We start from the raw sequence: 22,991 nt of genomic DNA, 5'->3' as shown, positions 1-22,991 counted from the left end.
GGAGCTACCAGCTTTCCTTAGCCAGACCTTGAGTTGGAGACTTAAAAGCCCTTAAGATCCTAATTTTCTTCCTGTAAGTTCTCCAGCACACTTTGGATCTACCTAGCAATCCTTCTCTCTGCCAGGTTTTCACTAAAATGTTCTATGACAGCAACTACTTGGTCATCCAAAGCCTTGCCTTCTCTGGACACTTAATTACAGGTGTTACAGGTGATCATTTAAGTAGCTGTTTTGTCACTGGCAGTGTCCTCTTTATCACTGTGGACTACCTTGTGGACTACCAGTGTCCTCTTTATCACTGGCATCGGGATCGTTAATGCTTTAAATATAATCAGACCAGAGAACCCTTTCCAGAAAACAGAGAACCCATTCCATAAGACAATTCCAGAACCAATTCAGAGAACCCATCCTTGAGATTCTCTTCCTCATGGTTTGATCAGAGAAACAGAGCTACTCTTGATGACTCAAAGTAAAGGATTTCTTATAGGGATTAGACTTGACACTATTGTGAGAGAAGCTGAGGAAGTAAAGGTCCAGAAGAGAAAAGTTACTAACCAGGACAAATGGTGAAGAATTCTGGGGGAGACTCTTACCTCTGTGTCTCCTGGTGGTTGCAAAGTTGCTGCAGGGTTAGTCAGTCAGGAAGACCAGCTGGATTTGAAGTGGGAGGGAGCAAGGACAACCCGGGACCCATGCCTATCTCTCATCACATCCAAGCCTGACAGTGTGGGTGGTCTATGGAAGAAGCCTGTGCCGTCTGCCATGGAGTTGCACACATGCCCGACCCAGGACTCAGCAGGAACTGGAGAGGCTACAGAATGGGGTCCTACTCCACGCCAAGGATGGGAGTGAACAGGTTCAGTGACAAGCACATGCATGAGCTGCAGTAGCACGGACCTTCAGCTGAAATGATTGTTCCCTCCCTCTGCCTTCCAAACCTCACGTCAGTTTCTCTGTGGCCAACTGGAAAGAGGGTCATACAAAGAACAGAAGTCTGGGGAATGTCATTTGAGCTCAGCTAGACTGGTCCAGCACAAAACCACCACAGCAGTCCATATTGTGTAGCTCTTATTTAAGGAGCTCAAGCTCTAAGCTAAGGATCAGTACCTAGAGGGAGATGTCAAAGGGACACATGGAGAGGAACCACGTAAAAACTGGAATATGAATCAGCCTAAATTAAGACTGTCTGTGAGATTTTACTCATACAATCAGGATCTGGGAAACCCGAGGGAAGGGCAAACTTTGCTCCAGACATTTCTGTATTGACAACGATGATGAGGACCCACCATGCCCTTGTAGAGCATTTTATGTTTTATGAAGTGCTTTCACATCCATCATTTCATTTTGGGTGTATTGACCTTCCATTTCATTCACTTATTCACTAAATACTTATTGAGTATCCGTCCTATGCCAGGCACTGTGCTAGGTGTTTTACGTATGTTGCCCCCAAATATGACATCTCCTGTGTATTTCACTACATCTCCGTGACAAAGGTATCATTGCTATTTTACGTATGAAGAAACTATGGCTATAAGTTTGGAGATACAGAGATGAAGGACACCCTGTCCTTGCTCTCTGGAACAGAGGTCAGCAAACTTTGCCTGTAAAGGGACAGATAGTAAATATTTTAGGCTTTGCGGTCCATACAGTCTGTTACAACTGCTCAACTCTGCAATTACGGAGAAAAACAGCCATAGAATACAAAAATGAATGAGAACGACTGCGTTCCAACAAAGCTTTGTTTACAAAAACAGGTGGTGGGACAGATTTTGCCTGTGAGCCATAGTTCGCTACCCTTGCCCTACAGGGTCACAGTCTAGAGGAGAGACTAATGCAAACAGCCCACGATGAGATGACGTGGTAAAGAGGATATACAAAGGGCTGGGCAGGCAGAGTGTATAAGTATCTGGGGAGCTTGGCGAGGCCTCCATGTGACCTTTCAAGAACCAGGCCTCTGTGTCCTGTATTTCCAGGTCACCGCCATCCAAAAACCAGGAAATGGCCTGCAGACAAATCAAGGTGGGATCCTGAGCTTATGTCTAATCAGAGCATGTGTGTCCCTCCTGAGGTGACTGTCTTCCTTTGAACGAGTATGGTGTGAGGATTGTGATCTACTGTCTGCTTCCCTCTCCTGTGTTAACCACCCCCAAAGCATCTCAGAACCCGGCGTTCCATATCTTTGGCAGCGTGTGGGCTTGGTATGAAACCACCCTCAACTTCTTCTGACCCGCAGCTTGGAAATAATACTCCCTAGTAAGCAGTCACCATTTTACACCTTCTAGAATGTCCTCTAGGTAACATCCTCAATGACAAGTCTGGCTCCTGCTGCGCCCGAGGTATAAAATCACCCTTGTGGTTGGATGTTACAAGGAGACAGACCTCAGCTCAGAACAAGGAAGAAATCTCAGAAACAATCTAAACAGCCTCAAACTGGACTGGGTTGTCTAGGGAGATGAGTTTCTGACCAGTGGGGGGTTTGAGCAGCGGCTGGGTGACCGTCTGAAGGAGAAGGACTCAGGAGCCTTTCTGCCCTGCTCTCTTATGAACTAGCTCTGTGACCTTGGACACATTTCTTGACCTCTCTTGGTTTCATCATTTGAAAATGGAGATTACACATCTTTCATTTGACTGTCGTGATAATTAAATGAGAATGCCGTCCAAATTCTTAGCATGCACCAGCCTGACACACAGTTGGTACCTGCCAGCCTTGCAGGGACTCTGACATCAGGTGGGGTGGAGAGAAAGGACTTCTGGGGTCTGACCTTACGGTTCTCTGATACAGATATCTAATGGGAATCCCTTCCCTTATATGACATGATTTCACGGAATCCCAGAAACAAAGGCATATGACCTCGGAGTCTGCAATCTCCCTGAAACTGGACATAGTGAAGGAATGTTTATTCAGACAAAAGGATGTTATTTGGAGGGGAAAACGATTGTAAGATTTTTATGCGGAATAGTTTTTCACATGTATAGGCCATTTTGGTCAAAAGAGACTCCAGCCATAAAAAGTTTCTGTTTCAACCTGAAGAAAGCTTTTTGAATGTCTATATTAACAAAGCTCTCACTGAGGTTGAGGGAGTTGGGAGGACTTTTTCCTTTTATAAAAATTGTGCTTGCCACCTGTTTAAAAATATATTATTCAATGGGTTGGTATTAGAAATAGATATCTGTTTCCATCAAGTCCACCAAATGAAAGCATCTGAGTCTGTGGGCAGAGGGAAGGGCAACTTCTTTCTCTTATGCGGATGGAAAGAATCCCAAGAGACTAACGAAGCAAGAAATTATCAAAGCTGTGGTATTTACTAAGTAACTTTGTGCCAGTGCTCGGCAAGCTGCCACCACACTGTCAAGCCCCAGCGCCCTGGCTGACCGGTGCCACACAGGCTCACTGCCCTAGACGGAGGAGCCCGGAAGTTTGCTGAACCCGGAGAGAAGAAAAAGAACTCATTCTGGAGAGTCCCAGCAGGTGGCGGAGCCCTTTCACGCAGTAAGCCTCTTTTGACCCAGAGCACGTACAATAGAGCTCTCTCAGGAGAGAGATTTCTTTTTCCCCCACCCTGGGTTTCTTCTTGGCCCTTGGGATTTGTTCTAAACTGGCTCTGTCTGTGTGGGAGTTGCCTTGGCCTTTCTGATTTTCTTTCCCTTTGGAACTCTCAGATCTTTCCATTGTGTGCCATGTCCCTGTTAAAAGGCTGAGTCACTCTGTCTTGCAGACTGCACATTCCCTCTGTGAATCAAGGTAACCTGGCAGATGTCGGGCGGCTCAGTCGGGGAAAGGGCGCATTTATCAGCCTGTCCCGGCCCTGGGCACCCCCTCGGGAGCATTGCTGAGGGACATAGCTTTCAGATGAGAAGGTGTCTGTAAAAGGCTGACAGGAGCCGCTCAGGCCAGATGACCTTTAGAGATCTTTTCCAGTTCTGAAATGCTAAGATTTCGAAATGCTGCGTGGCCCCCAAAAGATGCCATTTGAGGAAGAGCAGATGGAATTAGAGATGTGTGTGACTCAGAGGAGACATCAGAGCGGCCTGGACGATCCCTGGATCTGGAAATGAAGGAGAGATTAGTCTTAGTACATGTGGCCTCAGAAGATGGAAAGTTTGGCTGGAATTTTATCACAGGATGGGACGTTACAGCTCATATAGAAAAGGAACCCTGACTTCGTAGTTAGGGGCCCAGGTATAAAGCCTGAAGACCTGATTTCGAATCCTGACCCCTAATTTATTATCATCTATGTGACCCTGGACTAGTGACCTTACCTTGCTGAGCCTCTATTTTCTTATGGGTCAAATGGCAATGATAAGACTGAGCTTGCTTCTAACATCAGGCTATTGTGAGAATCGAGTAAGACAAGGGAAACTGCTTGTAAATTCTGCAGTTCTACAGATTTAATCTTCTTGTCCAAACCCTTAATTTTATAGAGTAGATAACCAAAGTCTAGAGAGGTTAAGAAACTTATGTGAGACCAGACAATGTTGGTCTAAGGTAATATCTGATAAGGCCTCAGGGATAATTATATTGATATGATTACCAGGCATAATTATATTGATCCCTGGAAGCCCTGGGAGAAAAGGCTTTTGGGGGACCTTGGGGCCATGATGCAGCCCCAGCTTCTCAGTGGAGTTTCACCTCACTCTTAATTTTATTTTCTGATTATAAAAATAGTATGTGCTCATTGTATGAAACTTGCAGAATACAAAAAGCACAAAGAAGAAAAATTTAAAACATTTCCCATGATTCTGCTTAATTATTGAAATTTTGATATATACCTTTCTAGTCTTTTTTCTATGCATTTGCATATTTGAACATAACCGGAATAATATTTATGCACAGTTTTGCACATTGATTCTTTTCTCACCTAACAGTTTGTTATGCACTTTGCCATTAAAATTCGTTAGACAGTGTTTAATGCTTGCATAATGGGCTGCCGGTTACATCGGATATCAAGGTTCTTTCCTAATTTTTTGCTATTGTACATAACAGTGTTGAACATTCTTGTACTCTGTACTGTTAAGTGCTGCCCCACCATTAAGCAAATGTTTCCTATAGATTTCTCTAGATGACTTTGGCCACTCTCTCAAACTCTTGTGCCTTGTCTTTTGTAAAGACTCACAAATATTAATTTGTCCCAAAGTGTTAGAGGTTTACCCTGATGACTTGAATGGTGTAGAATATGATACACAGGTGAGGCCCAAAGCCCTGTTGAAAGTACTTGATTTAAACACGTGTATTTACATTAAGTATTTATTTTTGCCCTGTGTTGTTCCCAGAGATACTTAAGGTATCTGAGTTTCACTTGCCTTTCCTGGTTAAAGTTTCAGATTAGACTGGTGGTGGTTGGCCCTCAAAGGTGCCTCTAAATGAATCTCCCCCTCCCACATCCATATCCTTGAGAAGTCCCCTCTTCTTGAATTCCCCGTGACTCACTTTGGGGCAATCACACGCAGCAGAAATGATGTTGCTTGACTTGAGGCAGGTCATAGGAAGCCTTGCAGTTGTGCCCTTGGTCTCTGGGAACATTTGCTGTGAGGAAAGCCACTGCACATAAGAAGTTCTCTATCCTGAGACTGTCGTGCTGTGAGGACTCCTAAACTAGCCACATGGAGGGGCCACCTAGCCAGGTTCAGTTCCTTCAGCCACTCCATTTGAGGCACCAAGCATGTGAATGAAGAAGCCTTCTTTGGTGCCCAGCCCAGTCGAGTCTTCAGATGACCCCAGTCCTGGCCTCCATCTGACTGTAATTCCAGACCCCATTGGGAACCACACACAGCAGCTGAACCCAGACACCCTGAAGATTATGCCAGGTTGGCAGAATAAATGATGACGAGGACATGGCCCTGCTTGCCCTTGGGGAGCTCTGATCTACGGTGAGGATGCACAGGAGACAGGGACCTGAATGGATCCGATACACAGGAATAAGGAGCCTCACAGTGGACCGGTCACTCTGCCAGAAGATGAGGCGATGCTGCCTGTAGAGTAGGGAAGGATTTTCTGAAAGGAAGACACTGAATTGCATCTTGAAAACTGCCTGGGAGCTTACCGGTAGACACACTGAAGGAGGCGCAGCAAAATAGAGGGAGACCCATGTGCAAAGAGACACTCTATCCTGGTTGGGGAAGAGCAGGTAATAAAACCAGTGGGAGATGCAGGACCTGATTGTGACAGCCTCATATGCCGGGTCATAAAACAGAAATTTGGCCTACCTGAAAATGGGGAATCAAAAAAGAGTTTTTAGCAGGTGGTTACAAGATGAGATTTGCTCTTAGACCACTTTGGCTACCTTCCTTCATTCAACAAGTGTTCACTGAGAATCTACCTTTCATTGAGCCAGTAATGGTCAAGGGCGGTGATGTCCAGTAGAAATGCAATGGAAGCCATGTATGTCATTTTAAGTTTTCTAGTAGCCATATTTAAAACAGGAAAAAGTAACAAGCAGAACTAATTTTATAATAACATATTTTATTTAACCCAATAGTTCCAAAGTATTTTCGACAGGCCATCAATATAAAAAATGTTGAGATATTTTAGGTTATCCTATTCTAAGTCTTCAAAATTGGTACACATTTTACACTTTTAATAGCACATCTCAAACTTGGACTAGCTACATTTCAAAAGCTCAACACACACACACGTGGCCCGTGGCTATCGTACTGGGCAGGGCAGCTCCAGATGCAGGGGATGAGGTGGAGAGCAAGGCAGGTGAGGTCTCTGCTCAAATAGAGCTTATATTCTAGGGTTGAAGAATGGAGACTGAGAATAAACCAGTAAACAGCTAAAGCAGCAAGATTGCTTCAGATAGTGATAAGCAGGGTGGAAAAGATGAAAGAAGTAGAACGAAAACATTAAACTATGGTGGCGCACGCCTGGCAAGCAGCTGGTGGTCAGGCAATGCCTTGCTGTGAATGTGACCCTGATGCTGACACCTGGGTGCCAGGTGTATAAAGCTCTCAGGGCAGAGCCTGTGAAGATCTGGAGGGCGCCGTGGAGGGAGGACAGCCAGAGAGGCGGCTACTGCCACAGTCCAGGGGGGGACAGCCATGCTCGCAGCAAAGGCTGCAGCAGCGACGGCTAAAGGGAGAGGATGAACCAGGGAGATATTTCAGCAGTTGAATGTACAGACTTTGTGACTGACAAGAGGTCTGGGGGAAGGAATCTGGAAGATGATCAGGACTTGGGCTTGGCTGATCGAATGCATCAACTGGTGTCTTCCCCTCCACCCCAGGGGGTGAGTAGAGGAGTAAGATATACATTCACTCTGGGGCATATGCTGAGTTTTGAGTTGCCCGTAGGATAGAGGAGTGGAGATGCTCAGTGTTAATTAAAGTTTACAGAATTCTCACAAAATTTTTCTTCATACCCCTCTAATCAGTGAGGGGAAAATCCCTGCTTTTCGTCCTAGCTCTTAATGGCACCTTGGACAGACTTCATCATTTTCAGTTAATTAAATCTCAGTCAAGTGAATGTATCGATACTAAAAGCCATTGAATTGTACACTTTCAAATGGTTAACGTGGTGAATTTTATGTTACAAGAATTTTATCTAAAAAAATAATAATTCAGTTGAACTTCCTTTCATTTATCAATCCCTCATCTGGTTCAGAGGTTTACCTTCCCCCAGTGCAGGCTCTCCTGGAAGGATTTATGTGGGGAAGGGGCAAGGCCAGTTCTTTCCAGCCTCCTCTTCCTATTCCAGGCCTCTCTGTTTATGAATTGGTGCAGGAAGGAGAGCCCAGGGAGGTGAAGTTCATTCTGTGTTTCTGGCCTCAGGTATGGTCAGGAGGTATCCCTGGCCTCGCTCTGGTTCTTTGAGCTGCTGGTGGCCTCCACCCATACGGTCGTCTCTCTGGGAAGAGTGACTGCTATTTTCAGCCCCATGTTGGTCCCTCCAGGTACAGAGCATACCCTCGGACCAGGGCCCTGCTGGTAGCCTCCATCCCCAGTTCCCTCTTTGTGAGGGGGCCTCCCTCACTGGGCAGCTGCTGGCCAGCCCCGTGACTATTATCCTTTCCCCGTTCTGCGTTTGCTCATTGGGAGCAGCAAGAATACATAGACTCACACTCAGAAGGCTGCAGGATACGGGGGTGGGCGGGAAGGGTGCCTGTTTCTCTTTGCAGGCTTAGACTCCACACTCTTTTCTAATCCCTGTTGGTATCAGCCAGTCTGGTAAGGCCAGAAAGGAAGTGGGCACTGTCTGTAGGCTCACAATGAGATATCTGTCCCCTTGCCTGAAGACACCCCAATCTCTAAGAGAGATGCTTGTGGAGACCCCGTCTCACTTGGCCTTAGAGTTGGATGTAGCCCCCTTCTTTCCCCACAGTGCAGAGTAGGAGTCTGTCTCCGGGAATGAGTCCATTGATTCCCCACCCCCTTCCCCTTGCCAGTCTTTAGACAAGAGAGGGGTTCCAGGGTGATGGTTGGCTACCCTTAGTAAGGCTCGGGCAGGGTTCTCAACCTCAGCCACCCGTTAGCGTCATGTGAGGAGCTTTTGCAAAACACCAATGTGGTACAACTATTTTAAAAACTGTTTGCCATTATCCACGGAAGCTGAATGTATGCGTGTATCTGAGCAATTCCACTTCTACATATAGACTCAGCAGAAAGGCATGCACATATGTGCCAAGAAACATGCACAAGAATGTTCGTAGCAGCACTACTTGTAAGAGCTAAACACTACAAACAATGCACATGTTTATCAAGAGTAGAATAGTTATGCATATTGTGTGGATAGCCAGACAATGGAATACTATACAGCAATGAAAATAAATAACAACTACCCAAAACAACAGGTGAGTCTTACAAATAAAATATTGAATCAAAGAAGTCAGACACAAAGAGTTCATAATCTACAGTTCTGCTTCTACAAATATCAAAAATAGTCAGAACAAATATACTGTGTTAGAAATCGGGAGAGTCTTACTCACCTGGGGAGGAGGGGCTGAAGGAATGTACAGAAAGTTTAAGGCTGCTGGCAGTGCTTTTTCCCTTCAATGTAGGTGGCAGTAATGTGTGGGTATTCGCTTTGTGAAAATTTGCCAAGATTTTTATATAATTTTTCTGATGTACATTATAATTAAATTTAAAAGTTTATTTAAAAAATACCAGTGCTGGGCTCCCTACCCCCATGGACTCTGATTTCACTGGGTCTGCAGTGGAGCTCAGGCTTCTCAATGGATTCAAAGTTCTCCAAGTGACTCTAATGTGAGGTCAAGCTGGAGAATAACCAAGCTGTGCCTGGTTACTGGCCCCCGTCTTTAGATGTGGGGAACTTGGGCTTGCTATTTTCACCCACCAGCCAGTCCCATGCAGCATCTGGTTACAGGATAGGAACTGAGGAGACAGAACACTGAATTCTGGAGGTGCAGAACACTGAGTCATCAATGAGCATACAGATCAGTACTCCTGAGAGTGAAGGGTTGGGGTGTTGGCTAGAGATTGCTTAGAGTAATGGATCCAGGCACTAGGGTGGATAGGACAAGAAATAACCTGGGAGAGAGCTATAGACTTAGAGAAAATGGGGGAACCAAGGACCTGGACATCTGGATGAGGTTTCATAACAGGTGCAAGAAAGGTCAAAGAGTGAGGCACTGGGAGAATAAGAGGTTGTGATAAAAGCATGGATTTGGAGGTTCAAAAGCCCCAGAGTAGAGCAAAGCGGGAACATCACTCCTGGCCTTGCTCTCAGTGTGACCTGTTCTCAGTGTGGCTCAGGTGAAATGCCTGGCTCTCAGGTAGTCACATCCAGTTTGTAGTGTCCTACCAGAACAACCTTTGACCCTTTCCTGACCCTCTCACTGGCTTATCAACACAGTGGCTCAGTCCTGAATGTGAGCTCCAGTGTTGCCATCAGCCAGGAGGTCAAGCTTGGTAAATGGCTCACCTTAGTGGACTTTGGGTGAAAAATTGGGGGCTTCTGGTCAGATTAAATTATTTTTATTTTTATATTTTATAATTATTTAATTTTTATTATTTTATAATTATTTTTCATTTCCAACAGTGCTCTGCAGAGACCCCTGGAGTCCCCCTGTAAGCAGGGCAGGTTGAGGTGATGGGAGAAGAGAGCTGTCAGCCCCACTTCTCTAGATTTAACTGGAAAGATGGTCTTTTAGTTGTTTTACACACTGGATTCAGCAGCTAGTAAAAGCTTGAAAACCAGGTATGTGATTATCATTAACGTTCCTTCTAATCTAAGGATCTGAATTCCCTCCATCTCCTCAGTTGGGCAACAAGTGAATTAGGACTCTTGGGTTTACACCCTTCAGAAGCTGACCCCCCACCTCCATCTTCTCCCCTCCACCAGTTCGGCTGCAGAAGGAAACACGTGGGCAGGTGCCAGAGAGGCTGCCTGAAGACAAGTGTTCACCGAATGCAGGGGCCCCACGTCAGAGCACTGCCCTGTGTCCAGCCCCCCGGGAGGGACCTGCTTATTCTCACTCTTCCGCAGAACAAATGGAAAAGAAGATGGGACCCTTGTAAAGACCTGCAACCGGAGGAACAAGGCTGGTCCTGGGAGACTGACTGGGCTTGTTTTTACTTTAGAAAAGGAAGCAGGGCCAGGACTTAGCAGGGTGGCCCCAAATGTCCCCAGACTGAGTGGGGAGGAAACATTTTGAGCCACCCTCAAAAAGCGTGCTGTTATTTCAACTCCCAAAAGCAAAATTACGTTGTGGCCCACTGAGGAATGAGGTCACCTGTTCACAGACCCACTTATGGAGAACATTCCTACATAACATTGCTTGGCTCCTTGGAGTTGAGAATAAAGACACTGAGGCCCAGAAAGATGGTCAGAGCTTTGCCATGTGCTTGTATCCAAGGTCACAGAGCTAGGTAGGAGCTGAATGTGTGGTTGGTGGGAAGAACACTGTCTCTGGGGTCAGACAAGCCTATGACTGATCCAAATGCTGCTGTGTGACCTTGGGCAAATTCACTAACCTCTTGTTTTCTTATCTGTAAAATGGGAATAATAATACCTACCTAGCAGGCTTATTGTGAGATTAAGTGAGAAAATATATATAAAATGCCTGACACAAAATGGTGCTCACTGACTAGTAGGTGTTATTAGAATAAAGTGTAACTGCCTATAGATATACAGCCCCCTTAAATGAGAGGTGGAAGCACAATGAAAAGGCTGTGTTGGTCACTGTCTGGGTGTCACTGGGTACTTGGTGGAAATACGACCCTTGGGAGTGATGTTTCTCTGGAGCTTGTCTTAATGGCTCAGGAGAGAGTCTGTCTTCTTGTCCTTCATGAAGTTTGCCCTGGTGGCTTCTTTCCCAGCTGTGGAGCAGCTTCTGAATGAACCACTGGGGAGCCTCCATCACCTGGGGAAAGACTGCGGCCGGTGATCAGACCATAATCTTGCATTCATTCATTCATTCATTCATTCAACAAGTATTTGAGCACCTGCTTCATGCCAGACACTATTCTAGGTGCTGGGAGCACAGCAGTGAACAAATAAAATCCCTGCCTTCATGGAGCTTGCATTCTAGAGGATTCTAAGATTTCTCAGGAAAGTGGTAACAGGGCTGATGCCAGGCTCTGAGGCCCTTCTGTTCCCAGGCTCTTCCCTTATTGCCACGGACCCTGCAGCAGCGACTGTCTCCATTTCCTCCTCTGTCATTATGGTTCTCCTTCCCCAAGCCATTCCCCTTTAACTGGGGGGAGTTAAAGCAAAACAACAATCATGTTTAGAAGCAGGAAATAGGATACTTTGTTCAATGTACGATAAATTAACGCTTTATAAGTCTCTTCTCTAAAATGCGCCCCACACTAATTAAGTTAAGTTGCTTTTGCCTTGTGCCTGTTGCCCCTGCTGGATTTCCTTCTGAGCATGACTGGCCTGAATCAGAAGGGCCCCCTCCCGTCCTGGGGCCCAGGTTTTGGGGGTGTGTCTTTTACAGCAAACATGGCACCCCTGACCCCACCCTCTTTATCACTTGACTCTGGCTGTGAAAAGAAAGAGAAGAAAAGTAGGTTTGTTTGGCTTCTTTTCTGAAGCCAACAGGGAGAACAAGGCTTGAAACAAGAGGAGGCTGCATTTGGGGTCAATGGTTAACCAGTCAGATTAATAAATGCTAGAAGGAGGAAGAAGCCAGTGAGGAAAGAGGCAAGAAAAAATGTCTCCCCGTAGTTCAACGGCCAACCGAAGTTTACCAAGATCTGTGACCTGTGGTTAAAATGTCCCCAGAGGCCAGCTCTCATCTGATTCCCACCTGAAACGCCGCTGCCTTTTAGGAGGGCCACCTGACTCTGCCCTCGGGCTCAGCAGCCCCGCGCTGAGCCACGTCTCACCAGCCACACAGAACTCACTTCCCTGGAACCGCCTACTCTGTCCCCCAACACAGCTTCCACCCAATATTTAGAATCGGAGAGAGAGCTTTGGGCCCGGTAAGAACTTTTGGCTGACGTGAATCAGGACAGCTGGGCTGTCCTGGTCTCTGCCCTGACTTGCCCTATGAGTTTTAGCAAATTGCTTGCCCTGTCCATGCCTCCGTTTCCTTGCCGGTATAATGACAGGGTTGGCCTAAAGCAGTGGTTGGAAAACTCTTTCTATAAAGGGTCAAATAGTAAATATTTTAGGCTTGTGGGCCATACACACAGTTGGTGTCTGTCTCAATTACCCAACTCTGCCATGTAGTGTGAAAGCAGCCATAGACAATGTGCAAATGAATGGGTGTGGTCGGGTCCCAGTACAGCTTTATTTACAAAAACAGGCTGTAAACAAGATGGGCCAGTGGGCTGTAGCTTTTGGAGCCCTGAACTAGATCTCTAAGGAGCTCATTGTGCTTTGCAATGAACAAATATCATTTAACCCTGGATTATGTTACAGAGAGAAAGTTCAGGTCCAGAGATGCTAAATGACATCGCCCAAGCCACCAAGTATGTTAGTGGCAGAGCTGGAGCTAGAAGTCCCCTGGCTCTAGTCCACTGTGGCTCTTGATTCTTCCCAGGGCAAAGCACAAGCTGTTTTGGGCAAGTGGGAGTTACCCCAGGAGCTACTCTCCCGATGTTGCTGGGTGCAGGGGAGTGGGAAGCGGTGCTCTCTACCTGTTTCAGTGAGGGTCCCAGACTGAATTCAATGAGATAAAGGACACCACAGGAAGAAGAGGGTGGGGAGGCAGAGGATACTATGCTGTTCATTTTGAATCTGGGGGAAACTGTGGTTTAGGAGAGCCAAATCTGCTTCCAAATCTGCACATGTTAACCTCCTTTTCACCCAGATGGTGCTGCAGGGAGGAAGGCCCCACCAGTGTGTGCTCTTCTTGTGTGTCTAAATGTTCCACCAAAGGGAGATCGGCTCCTGGGCCTGCTGTTCCGTGGCAGAAGCGGCGTGGCTGGCCCAACGCGGCTGTTTATTGTTACGCTTCTGTGACATGCTTCCCTTCAAACAGCCTTGTGTAAATTTGTTTGGGACTTGCTGTTCCTTGGCTGAAGACCCAGCAGCTTTTACGATGTGAATCTGTTTTCCTCTTTGCCCCCAGCCTTTGCTCTCTAGAGGGGAGAGGCCGTGGATAAGGTCCAGTGGGGGTGGGGTGACACCTCTTTCACTCAGAATCTCAGAGGCCCCGCGGTGCAGCCAGTGTGATTCCCTTCCCCACATTCTGCTCTCCACTCCCCACGTGGACCCCTTGACAGGACCCTGGCCACGGGTTTCGGAGCAATAATATTCCCCCATCACCACCGCCACCACGACCACTTCTGAAAGTGAGACAGTGCACCCCACCCATAGTCACTGAGCTCCGAGGAGCAGTCCCAGGGCTGTTTGTTACGATAGGATTTCGCAGCAAAATTTGCATGAAAGAAGTGAAGCTTGGGAACCGGTTTGCCACAGAGATTTTCTTGCCCGATGAAGAAGTAGGATGTTCAGAGCTGGCTTCGGCACGAGCCTGGATTGGGGAGCGAGACTGGTTCTGAGGAGTCAGCCACAGAGGTCTCCCCCAGGAAGGTATATGAGGTTCATGGTCAGCCCATGTCTTCTGGCTGCAGGATCAGCTCAAGATGATCTCTACCTGAAGTCATAGACCTTCAGGCTAGTTTTGGAGGCTGTTGAAGTCATGAATATGGGGTCCTGCATGTTGAGATCACCCAAACCCACCCTCACGTGCCTTAAGACGACCAACGATGGTCAGAGTCTGAGTTCTCTGGGTGGCTGCTTCTCTTGGCCTCTTTCCCACTGTTCCAACCCGCTCCCCCCACAATCCTGCCAAACAAAGCTGCAGCAATCCCTGACCCACCTCTGCTTTTTAACACCTGCTTTTGCTGACAGTGTTACCCTCTGCTTTGAAAGCCATCACTCTTCTGGGCTGCTCCAATTAGTCCTTCAGCTTCCAAATCTTATGGCTCTTACCATCCCCTTCTTTATATTTGTGCACCAATGCCCTACAAGACAGTGTTATTCTTCAGGGTAGGGACTCTATCCAATTTATTACTGTATCCCCATTTCCTCCTGTGATCTTTGGGGTAACTGTTGAAGGAGTGAGCAGATGAGAGAGGAAGTGACCTTGCAAGGATTGGCAGTTCATGGGACTGGTGAGTAATAGCCCCCCAAAAGCATGTCCAAGTACTAATTCCCAGTACTGGTAGATGTGACTTTATTTGGAAATAGGGTCTTTGCAGACACAATTAAGATAAAGATCTTGAGATGAGATCATCCTGGATTTAAGGTGGTCCCTAAATCCTTATAGGAGATAGAAAAAGGGAATATACAGAGACACACAGAGGGGAAGGCCATGCAAAGACAGGGGCAGAGATTGGAACCAAGGAACACCAAGAGTTGCCAAAAGCCAGGAGAGAGTCATGGAATTGATTTTCCCTCAGAGCCTCCAGAAAGAACCAACCCTGTTGACACCTTGACTTCAGACTTCTGGCTTCCAGAATTGTGAGGGAATAACTTTATGTCATTTTAAGCCACCAGTTTGTGGTAATTCATTACGGCATCCTTAGGAAACTAACACAAAAAGAAAATACATCCCCACTAATTCTGTTAGGACAGTATTACTCTGATACCAAAACCAGACGAAGACATTGCAAGAAAAGAAACCTACAGACCATTATCTGTTGTGAATGTAGACACAGAAACCTTCAATAAAATACTAGCAGATCAAATCCAGCAACATATATAAAGGATTATATGCCATGACTAAGTGGGACTTATCCCAGGAATGCAAGGTTTGCTTAAAGTCCAGAAAACTATTAATGTAATATATCAGATCAATAGAATAAAGAACAAAAAATGCATGATCATCTCAGTAGATGCAGAAAAATCATTTAACAAAAACAACACCCACCATTCAGGATCAAACACTCCACAAACTAGGAATAGAAGGGAACTTCCTAAACCTCACAAAAGGTACCTATAAAAAACCCACTGCTAATATCACACTTGATGTGGAAAGAATGATTACTTTCCCCCTAAGATCAGGAAGACAAGGATATCCGCTCTTGCCACTTCTATTCAGCTTCCAAATCTTATGGCTCTTACGGGATGGCTCATGTTCCAGCCAGGGCACTTAGACAAAAAACCAAAATAAAAGACATTGAGATTAGAGATGAAGAAGTAAAACTATCTCTATTTCCAGATGACATGATTTTATATACAGAAAATAATGTTTTGTTTGGTTTTTTTTATAATTATTTATCTTTTTGGCTGTGTTGGGTCTTCGTTGTTGCGTGGGCTTTCTCTAGTTGCGGCGAGCGGGGGATACTCTTCGTTGCAGTGCACGGTCTTCTCATTGTGGTGGCTTCTCTTGTTGCAGAGCACGGGCTCTAGGGCACGCAGGCTTCAGCAGTTGTGGCTCACGGGCTCTAGAGCGCAGGCTCAGTAGTTGTGATGCACGGGCTTAGTTGCTCTGTGGCACATGGGATCTTCCCGGACCAGGGATTGAACCCATGTCCCTCCACTGGCAGGCAGATTCTTAACCACTGTGCCACCAGGAAAGTCCTAAGAAAACAATGTTTTTAATCCACTAAAAACATTTAGAACTAATGCCTGAGTTCAGCAAAAGGAAATTTTAAAAACAATTTACAATATCATCAAGAATAATAGGATACTTAGGAGTAAATTTAGCAAAATAAATGCAAAACTTATACTTTGAAAATTATTTTTTAAAAAAACCTTGGGCTTCCCTGGTGGCGCAGTGGTTGAGAATCTGCTTGCCAATGCAGGGGACACGGGTCCGAGCCCTGGTCTGGGAAGATCCCACATGCCGCGGAGCAACTAGGCCCGTGAGCCACAACTACTGAGCCTGCGTGTCTGGAGCCTGTGCTCCGCAACAAGAGAGGCTGCGATAGTGAGAGACCCGCACACCGCGATGAAGAGTGGCCCCCACTTGCCACAACTAGAGAAAGCCCTCGCACAGAAACGAAGACCCAACACAGCCATAAATAAATAAATAAATAAATAAAATTTTAAAAAACAAAAAACCTTGTTGAAGGAGATTAAGATCTAAATAAATGGAAAGATATCTCATGTTCATGGATCAGAAGACATAATATTTTGGGGATGACAATATTACCCAAACTGATCTAAAGAGTCAATGCACTCCATCAAAATTCTAGCTGGATTCTTTGCAGAAATTGATAAGCTGATCCTAAAATTCATATGGAAATTTGAGGGACTCAGAAAAGTCAAGACAATCTTGAAAAAGAACAACAGCATTGAAGGACTCACATTTCCAATTTCAGAGCTTTCTATGAAACTGCAGTAATCAAGACAGGGTGGTACTGGTGTAAGAACATATAGATCAATGGAATAGAATTCAGAGTCCAGAAATAAACCTTCATATTTATGGCCAATTGATTTTTGACACATGTGCTAAAACAATTCCATGAGGAAAGAACAATATTTTCAACAAATTATGCTAGGACAACTAGATATCCACATGGGAATGGATAAAGTTGAACCCATTCCTCATATCATACACAAAAATAACTCAAAATGGATCAAAGACTTGAATGTAAAGCTAAAACTGTAAAACTCTGAGAAGAAAACATAAGGGTCAATCTTCTTGAGCTTGGCTTAGGTAATGGTTTCTTAAATATGACACAACACACATACAACAGAAGAAAAAATGGGTAACTTGGACTTCATCAACATTAAAAACATCGTGTACTTCAAAAAACACCATCAAGCAAGTGAAAAGACAACCAAAAGAATGGGAGAAAATTTTCGCGAATCATATATCTTATAAGTGACTCGTACCTAGAAGATATAAAGAACGTGGGCTTCTACCACTTGTGACTGAGGACTTTCACTGATATTGCCTTGTGTTGAGTTGAAATATTTCTCCCCAGAGCTTTCCTCCTTGGTCAGTCTTGCCTTCCGAAGCCACGTAGGGGCAGTCTGTTTCTCTTCCACGTGACAGCCCTTCAGCTAGCTGCAGATAAACAGCAACTCTCTGAGGCCTCCCTGCTTCAGACCAAATACCGACAACTCCTTCAGTCATTCCTTACATGACGAATGTATCAAAGTTCTCAGTGACAGATAGCAGAAGTCCATGTTAGCTGACTTCGATAGAAAAGACACTGCTGTTAAGAGGAAATGGAGTTGTTCACAGAGTTGGCAGAAACCAAAAACCTTGAAACTTTCCCAGAAGCATCCCAGGAGGGCACAGGACAGGCCAAATGGAACCCACACCACCACAAAGGAGAGAGCAACCATGGTCTTTGTAAACTGTGGGTGCTAATTACCCATGCAATGGAGGGAGCAGCAGCTAGTTCTCAAGAACTTACTGGGAAAAATAGGTCACGGAATTTATCTAGACACGAATTTGCCTCGTTAGGTCAGCCTGGCTTTCTCTAGAGCATCAGGCATAGATGGTATTATGGATAAGTGTTTATGTACCCCCAAATTCATATGTTAAAGCTTTAACCCCCAATGTGACAATATTTGGAGATAAGCTTGTGAGGAGGTGATAAAAGCTAAATGAGGTTATATGGGTGGGTCCCTACTCTGATAGGGCTGGTGACCTTATAAGAAGAGGAAGAGACACCAGAGCGCTCTCCCCCCACCCCCTCTCCCGTGGGAGAACACAGTAAGAAGGCAGCTGTCTGCAAGTCAGGAAGAGATTCCACATCAGGAGTTGAATCTGCTGACACCTTGATCTCAGACTTCCCAGTCTCCAGAACTGTGAGAAATAAATGTGTGTTGTTTAAGCCAGCCAGTCTGTGGTATTTTGTTATGGCAGCCTGAGCTAAGACAGGTGGGTTGGTGGTGGTTATGTGTTTTCAACTACCTGAAATTTCTACAAAAACTAGTAGCCCCTAGAGAGACATGAAAGCAGAGTCATGACCCAGGGTTTTCCCATTCAAGCACGAGACTTGTTCTCACGGGGGTGGTTTTGATGTAGTTTATTCCAGGGAGCATCAAATTAAGAAAAATAAAGATCATTCAAGAAGGCATTGGGTTGTAGCATGTTAGGGGTCCTCTAGGTCAGTCCTGAGGCAGGCACCAGATGGGCTGCATCCAAGTTGCCTGGGAAGCTTTCTAAAAATATAAACTCTAGGCTGTACCGTCTGAGAGTATAATTTCATCAGTCTGGGGAGGGAACCCAGCAATCTGTATTTTGGACAAGTGCCCCAGGAGACAGGGCGAGGTAAAGCCAGGACAGGGAACCCTGCTCTGGGCAAGTTCTTCACACATGAGAGGCTGAAGAGGAAGACTCTAGACTCAAGGTCATCCATCCTTCTCCAGGTTCAACCTGGACCAGAACCCAGGTCTCTTGTCCTCTGGGTATTTGTCTATCTCTTCACAGCACTGACACGTCTTCTGTGCATGAGGGAGGGAGAATTGGCTGCAGACACCAGGTGATGCTTTCTAAGGGGCACTGAAATTTTCGATGAGAGCTAGGAGGTGAGGGGGCAGGAATTCTGATGTGGGGTATGGGGACAGTTACAGTCTCCTGCTGACTGCTTACCTAGGGCGAGGCCTTAAAAGCATAAGTAGAAATGAATAAGACAATGTGGGTGGAAGGAGATTCCGGGAGGAGGGAACAGCTTGAGACCAAACCTGGCTGGCGGTGGGAAAGTGTAGGCAGAGTGAGGGAAGCAATGGCCAGCTGGGCTGGCTCTGCCCAGAGCAGGGGACCTCTGAGATGCACTTGGAGTTGAGGCTTGCACGCCGATGTGCTAGTAAACTCTGAAACACCACTGGGCACATAGAGATGGGCAATAAATGCCTCACAAAGTCATTTGATGACTTGCCCTGGTTTCAAGACGTGAAGGAGTTGAGGGCTTTCTAAATCAGCAGAGAGAGACGGGTCCACGTGACTCATGTCACCCCTTTGGGAGGGAGGAGATTCTACCTGGAGGGGAAAGGCACATAACCCCAGATCTTGCAGAGAAGCAGCTAACCGTGTTCCCACAGCCCCGCTGAGTTCTCCCTGGCAGCTAGGTAGATATTTTGGCTCCTGCTTCTTTTAATGCACGTGGGGAGAGGTCAGAAAAGCACAGGTGGGAGGGTGCCCCCGCCCCAGTGACTCAGGGCAGAGATTATGGGCGTGATTGTCTGAGGGGACAGGTGAACAAAGCAGCCTTGGCCCCCCCTTATCAGCGCTTTGCCATCAAGTCACAGGCATTTCTGGAGGGCAGCTCTGGAGGCAGCTGCCAAGTAGGGGCAGAGTCAGATAAGTGCAGCTCCGGGTCACTCCAGAGGCTGTCCCATGCCTCACCCACGACACCCCACCTCCCACAGCACAGGGCTCCTGGGGCCCAGGGAGGGCGCAGCCTTCTTTTTAAAGCTACCATCTCAGCAGCATGCACTTCTTGAGCAAGCACCATATGACCATTGTTGCGTTAGGGTCTTGGAGTATGTCAGGAGGGAAGAGGTACTGAGATGCTTGGATCACCTTTCACCCTGAAGGGTGGGAATGGTCAGTACACGGACAAATAATATGTGGGCTGGGAGTGTTTGGGGGTGCGGAAGAGGCAGGGACAGTTCTGATGAAGCTCCCAAATTCCAAAGAGGAAGCAGTGCCTTCTAGCTGGGGATCCTGAGAAGGCGCAGAGGACGGGGTAGCATTTGAGTTGGGACTTGAAGGTGCAGATTTGGAAGTGGTGGATGCAAAGAACCACAGGTGATGGAAATGGCCTGGGAAAGGCAGAGAGGATGGACATCCCAGGTCCCAGCCACCACGTCCTTCCTCCTTCCCCAGGGCCCATGAGGCAGAGCCCGGGAGCTTCTCTCAGCATCTCTGAGTACCCGTGCTGTTCAGATCACAGTTCCAGGCGCTGACACTGTTTCTAAGAGGAGGAGGAGTGGCTAGACCCTGTTTGTAGGAGCTCAGAATCTTCCATATGAGAGGAAAGCGCTGCATGAAGCAAGAGTGGGACTGCTCCCTGAGGCTTCTGCCCTGCCCCCGCAGGCTGGTCTCTCAGGAGCCCAGGACATGCTCCCCTGAAACACACAGCTCCCTGGGCCTGAGCAACACTTGCCCTGCCTCCTGGCCTTTGCTTTGCTCTGCCTGCTTCTGGAGTGTCCTTCCTCCCACGTGTGAGCATCCAGATCTGCCCACGAGGCCTGACTCAGATGCCACCCCCAGCATGACCCAACTCTGCTGCCCTTCATCCCCCGCCCCGGAGGAAGAGGGTACTCCCCTCCTTGATCGCCCCTAGCACACGATGTGTCTTCCTCTCTGTGTCATAACAGTTATCTGGTGACGCAATTCGGCCTTCCCTAACACTAGATGTGAGTGCCTTGAAGGCCGGGCTCCGTGCCCCCCTCAGGGTCTAGCACAGCCCCCAGCACTTTGTAGGTGTTCAGGAAACGTCTTTGTTAGCCCCGGAGGATTGGAGATACACATCTCTGAAAACGTGGAGGCCAGAGCTTATCAGAAAGGGTTAAAAGTATTTCAAAAGGTGAACGGGAAAGAAATGGGGTTTGGAGATTTGGGGAAGGAGGTACAAGAGTGACCTGGACTCTCCTGGATGGACGGGTCTCACTGGTTCCCTAGACCTCGCGCCCACCCAGGAAGCCCTTTGCCTAAACTCCAACCCAGACACACGACCCGACTGGATGTTGGACTGAGGCCTTGAACACGAGGCAGAGAAACTTTGGCTCAGAGGCGAAGGAAGGCACTAATGCTCTTGGAAAGGTTTCTGGTAGGAGGAAAACTGCATTTCAAAAAGAGAGCTTGGGTCATGTCACTCCTTGGCTTAAGATCCTTCAGAAGTTTCCATTTCCCTTAGCATACAGAAAAAGCGCCTTCGTGTGACCCTCAAAGCCCAGAGTGTCTGAGCCCCATCAGCGTGCGGAGCTCAGCCTGCCCTGAGGCAGCCACTGTGCTCTTCTCTCTCTTGGTCTTCCCTCCATGCCCCCTGCCACAGGACATTTGCACAGGTGGTTCCTGCTATCTGGAACACTACTAGCCGTGGAAGTTAAGGGGGTGGGGAGAAATGGCAGGAGCCACAGGGGACTGTGTAGGATGAGAAGGACAGTGGTGGAAACATGAAGAGTAGGTGGATATTACTTTTAAACACCAAATTAAAGCATGTACAGAGTTGAAAGAGGGAAGGAAAAGGAAAAGAAACTGATGTTTACAAGGTTCCTCTTGAAGACAGAATGATAGTTAAGGTCTGACTGCTGGGTTCAAATCCCAGACATAGTACCTGATGGCTGCGTGGCCTTGGGACAGATGCTACCCCTCTCAGCCTTGGTGTCGGCAGAGGTCCTCTTACAAATATGCTGAGTTAGTATGTTCAAAGCACTCAGAGCAGAGCCTGGCTCCTAGTAAGCAGACAATGAATGTGAGCTGTTATCAGCATCGATATAAACCAGGAATAATAACACCTAAGGGCCAACTGATATTATTTACCTCCATTTTACAGACACGGAAACTCAGGGTGGGAGAGGTTTCGGTGCCTGCCTGTGGTCACCCAGCAGAGCCAGGATATGAACACAGACATTTCTGATTTCAGAGCCCACACAAGCTGTTTTCCCATTGCACCATGCTGGGAGGAGCCTGAAAGACTCATCTAGTCCGATCTTCTCGTGATAAAGATGGGGAAACAGAGACCTCAAAGGATAAAGTGACTTGACCCAGCCTCGTGTTCTTAAGCTGTAAGCATCGAGGGATCATCCCAGTCGAGATGTCCTATAGACAGTTGGGAATACTGGACCAAGCCTGGGCGAGAGGCAGAACTGGCTTCCCGGGATTGGGTGGAACCCCACGGCTGGTTTTCAACTCCCAAAACCATCTGCCCTGGCAGAAGTTCGCTGACCTGTGTGCTCCCAGGGTGACCGGGCAGATGGTGAACTCTGGTTGCCAAGGAGTGGGGTTGGCAGTTCTGAAAAGGGCCAAGTCAGCGCCCTCGCTCCGCAGGCTTCCCACATCCTTGAGTAACCACCACGCAGAGGTGCCAGGCTTGGGGCCAAGGGTGTGGTGGAGGCTGAATTAGTAATACACACTGGGTGCCCTCTCCAGCTGGGTTTCGCTGCATGCTCATGACTAACACGATCACTTCCTCAGCATTCGTGGTGGCCTTAAGGTCCCAGGGGAAAAAGTACAACTTTGGAGGACTTGGGAGGGGGCAAAGTGGCCTGGAGTGAGGGGTCCTCCAAAATGGAAACACATGTAATTGGCTACTTATAGGTATGATGTATGAAGTGAATCTGTCAAAACTTGAAAGTGGATGGCAGTGGGACAAGTAATGAGCAGAGAGAGGAAAGAGGTGTAAATAATCCGAGGTGAATGTGGGTCTTGTTGGCACAGTGGATTTATGCCCTGTCTTCATAATGCACCCTTTCATCTTGGAACCTGGATTCCAAAAATCAAGTCTAGACAGGAATTGATGTTGCTGCCTCTCAGATCGCGCCGTTCAAGTTTTCTCAACCCCCGGGACTCCCGAATATGGATGTGAACAGCCCACTCTGCCAGGGGACATTGCTCGGAACTCAAGAAACCAAGGACGTCATTCTTACGGACGTTTCAGGCACAGACACTCTGCTCACAGGCAGCCCAAGGAGGCACCGCCACTCGTTCCGGGGGGGTGACGCCACC

At 47.1% G+C, this 22,991-nt stretch overlaps 1 long non-coding RNA gene across 1 annotated transcript; it reads left to right on the top strand.

Moving 5' to 3' along the window:
- Positions 1 to 3,410: 3,410 nt before the first annotated feature.
- LOC132365379 (uncharacterized) lies at positions 3,411 to 11,034 on the top strand. Its single transcript, XR_009503087.1, has 3 exons — positions 3,411 to 3,490; positions 9,995 to 10,153; positions 10,298 to 11,034. It is a non-coding gene; the product is annotated as an uncharacterized LOC132365379 (long non-coding RNA).
- Positions 11,035 to 22,991: the final 11,957 nt, after the last annotated feature.

This window comes from Balaenoptera ricei, chromosome 4 (genome assembly GCF_028023285.1).
Source record: "Balaenoptera ricei isolate mBalRic1 chromosome 4, mBalRic1.hap2, whole genome shotgun sequence".
In the NCBI taxonomy this organism is placed as follows: Eukaryota; Metazoa; Chordata; class Mammalia; order Artiodactyla; family Balaenopteridae; genus Balaenoptera; species Balaenoptera ricei.
The sequence above is the reverse complement of the archived record's forward strand: the minus strand, read 5'-3'. Positions and strand labels throughout refer to the sequence as shown.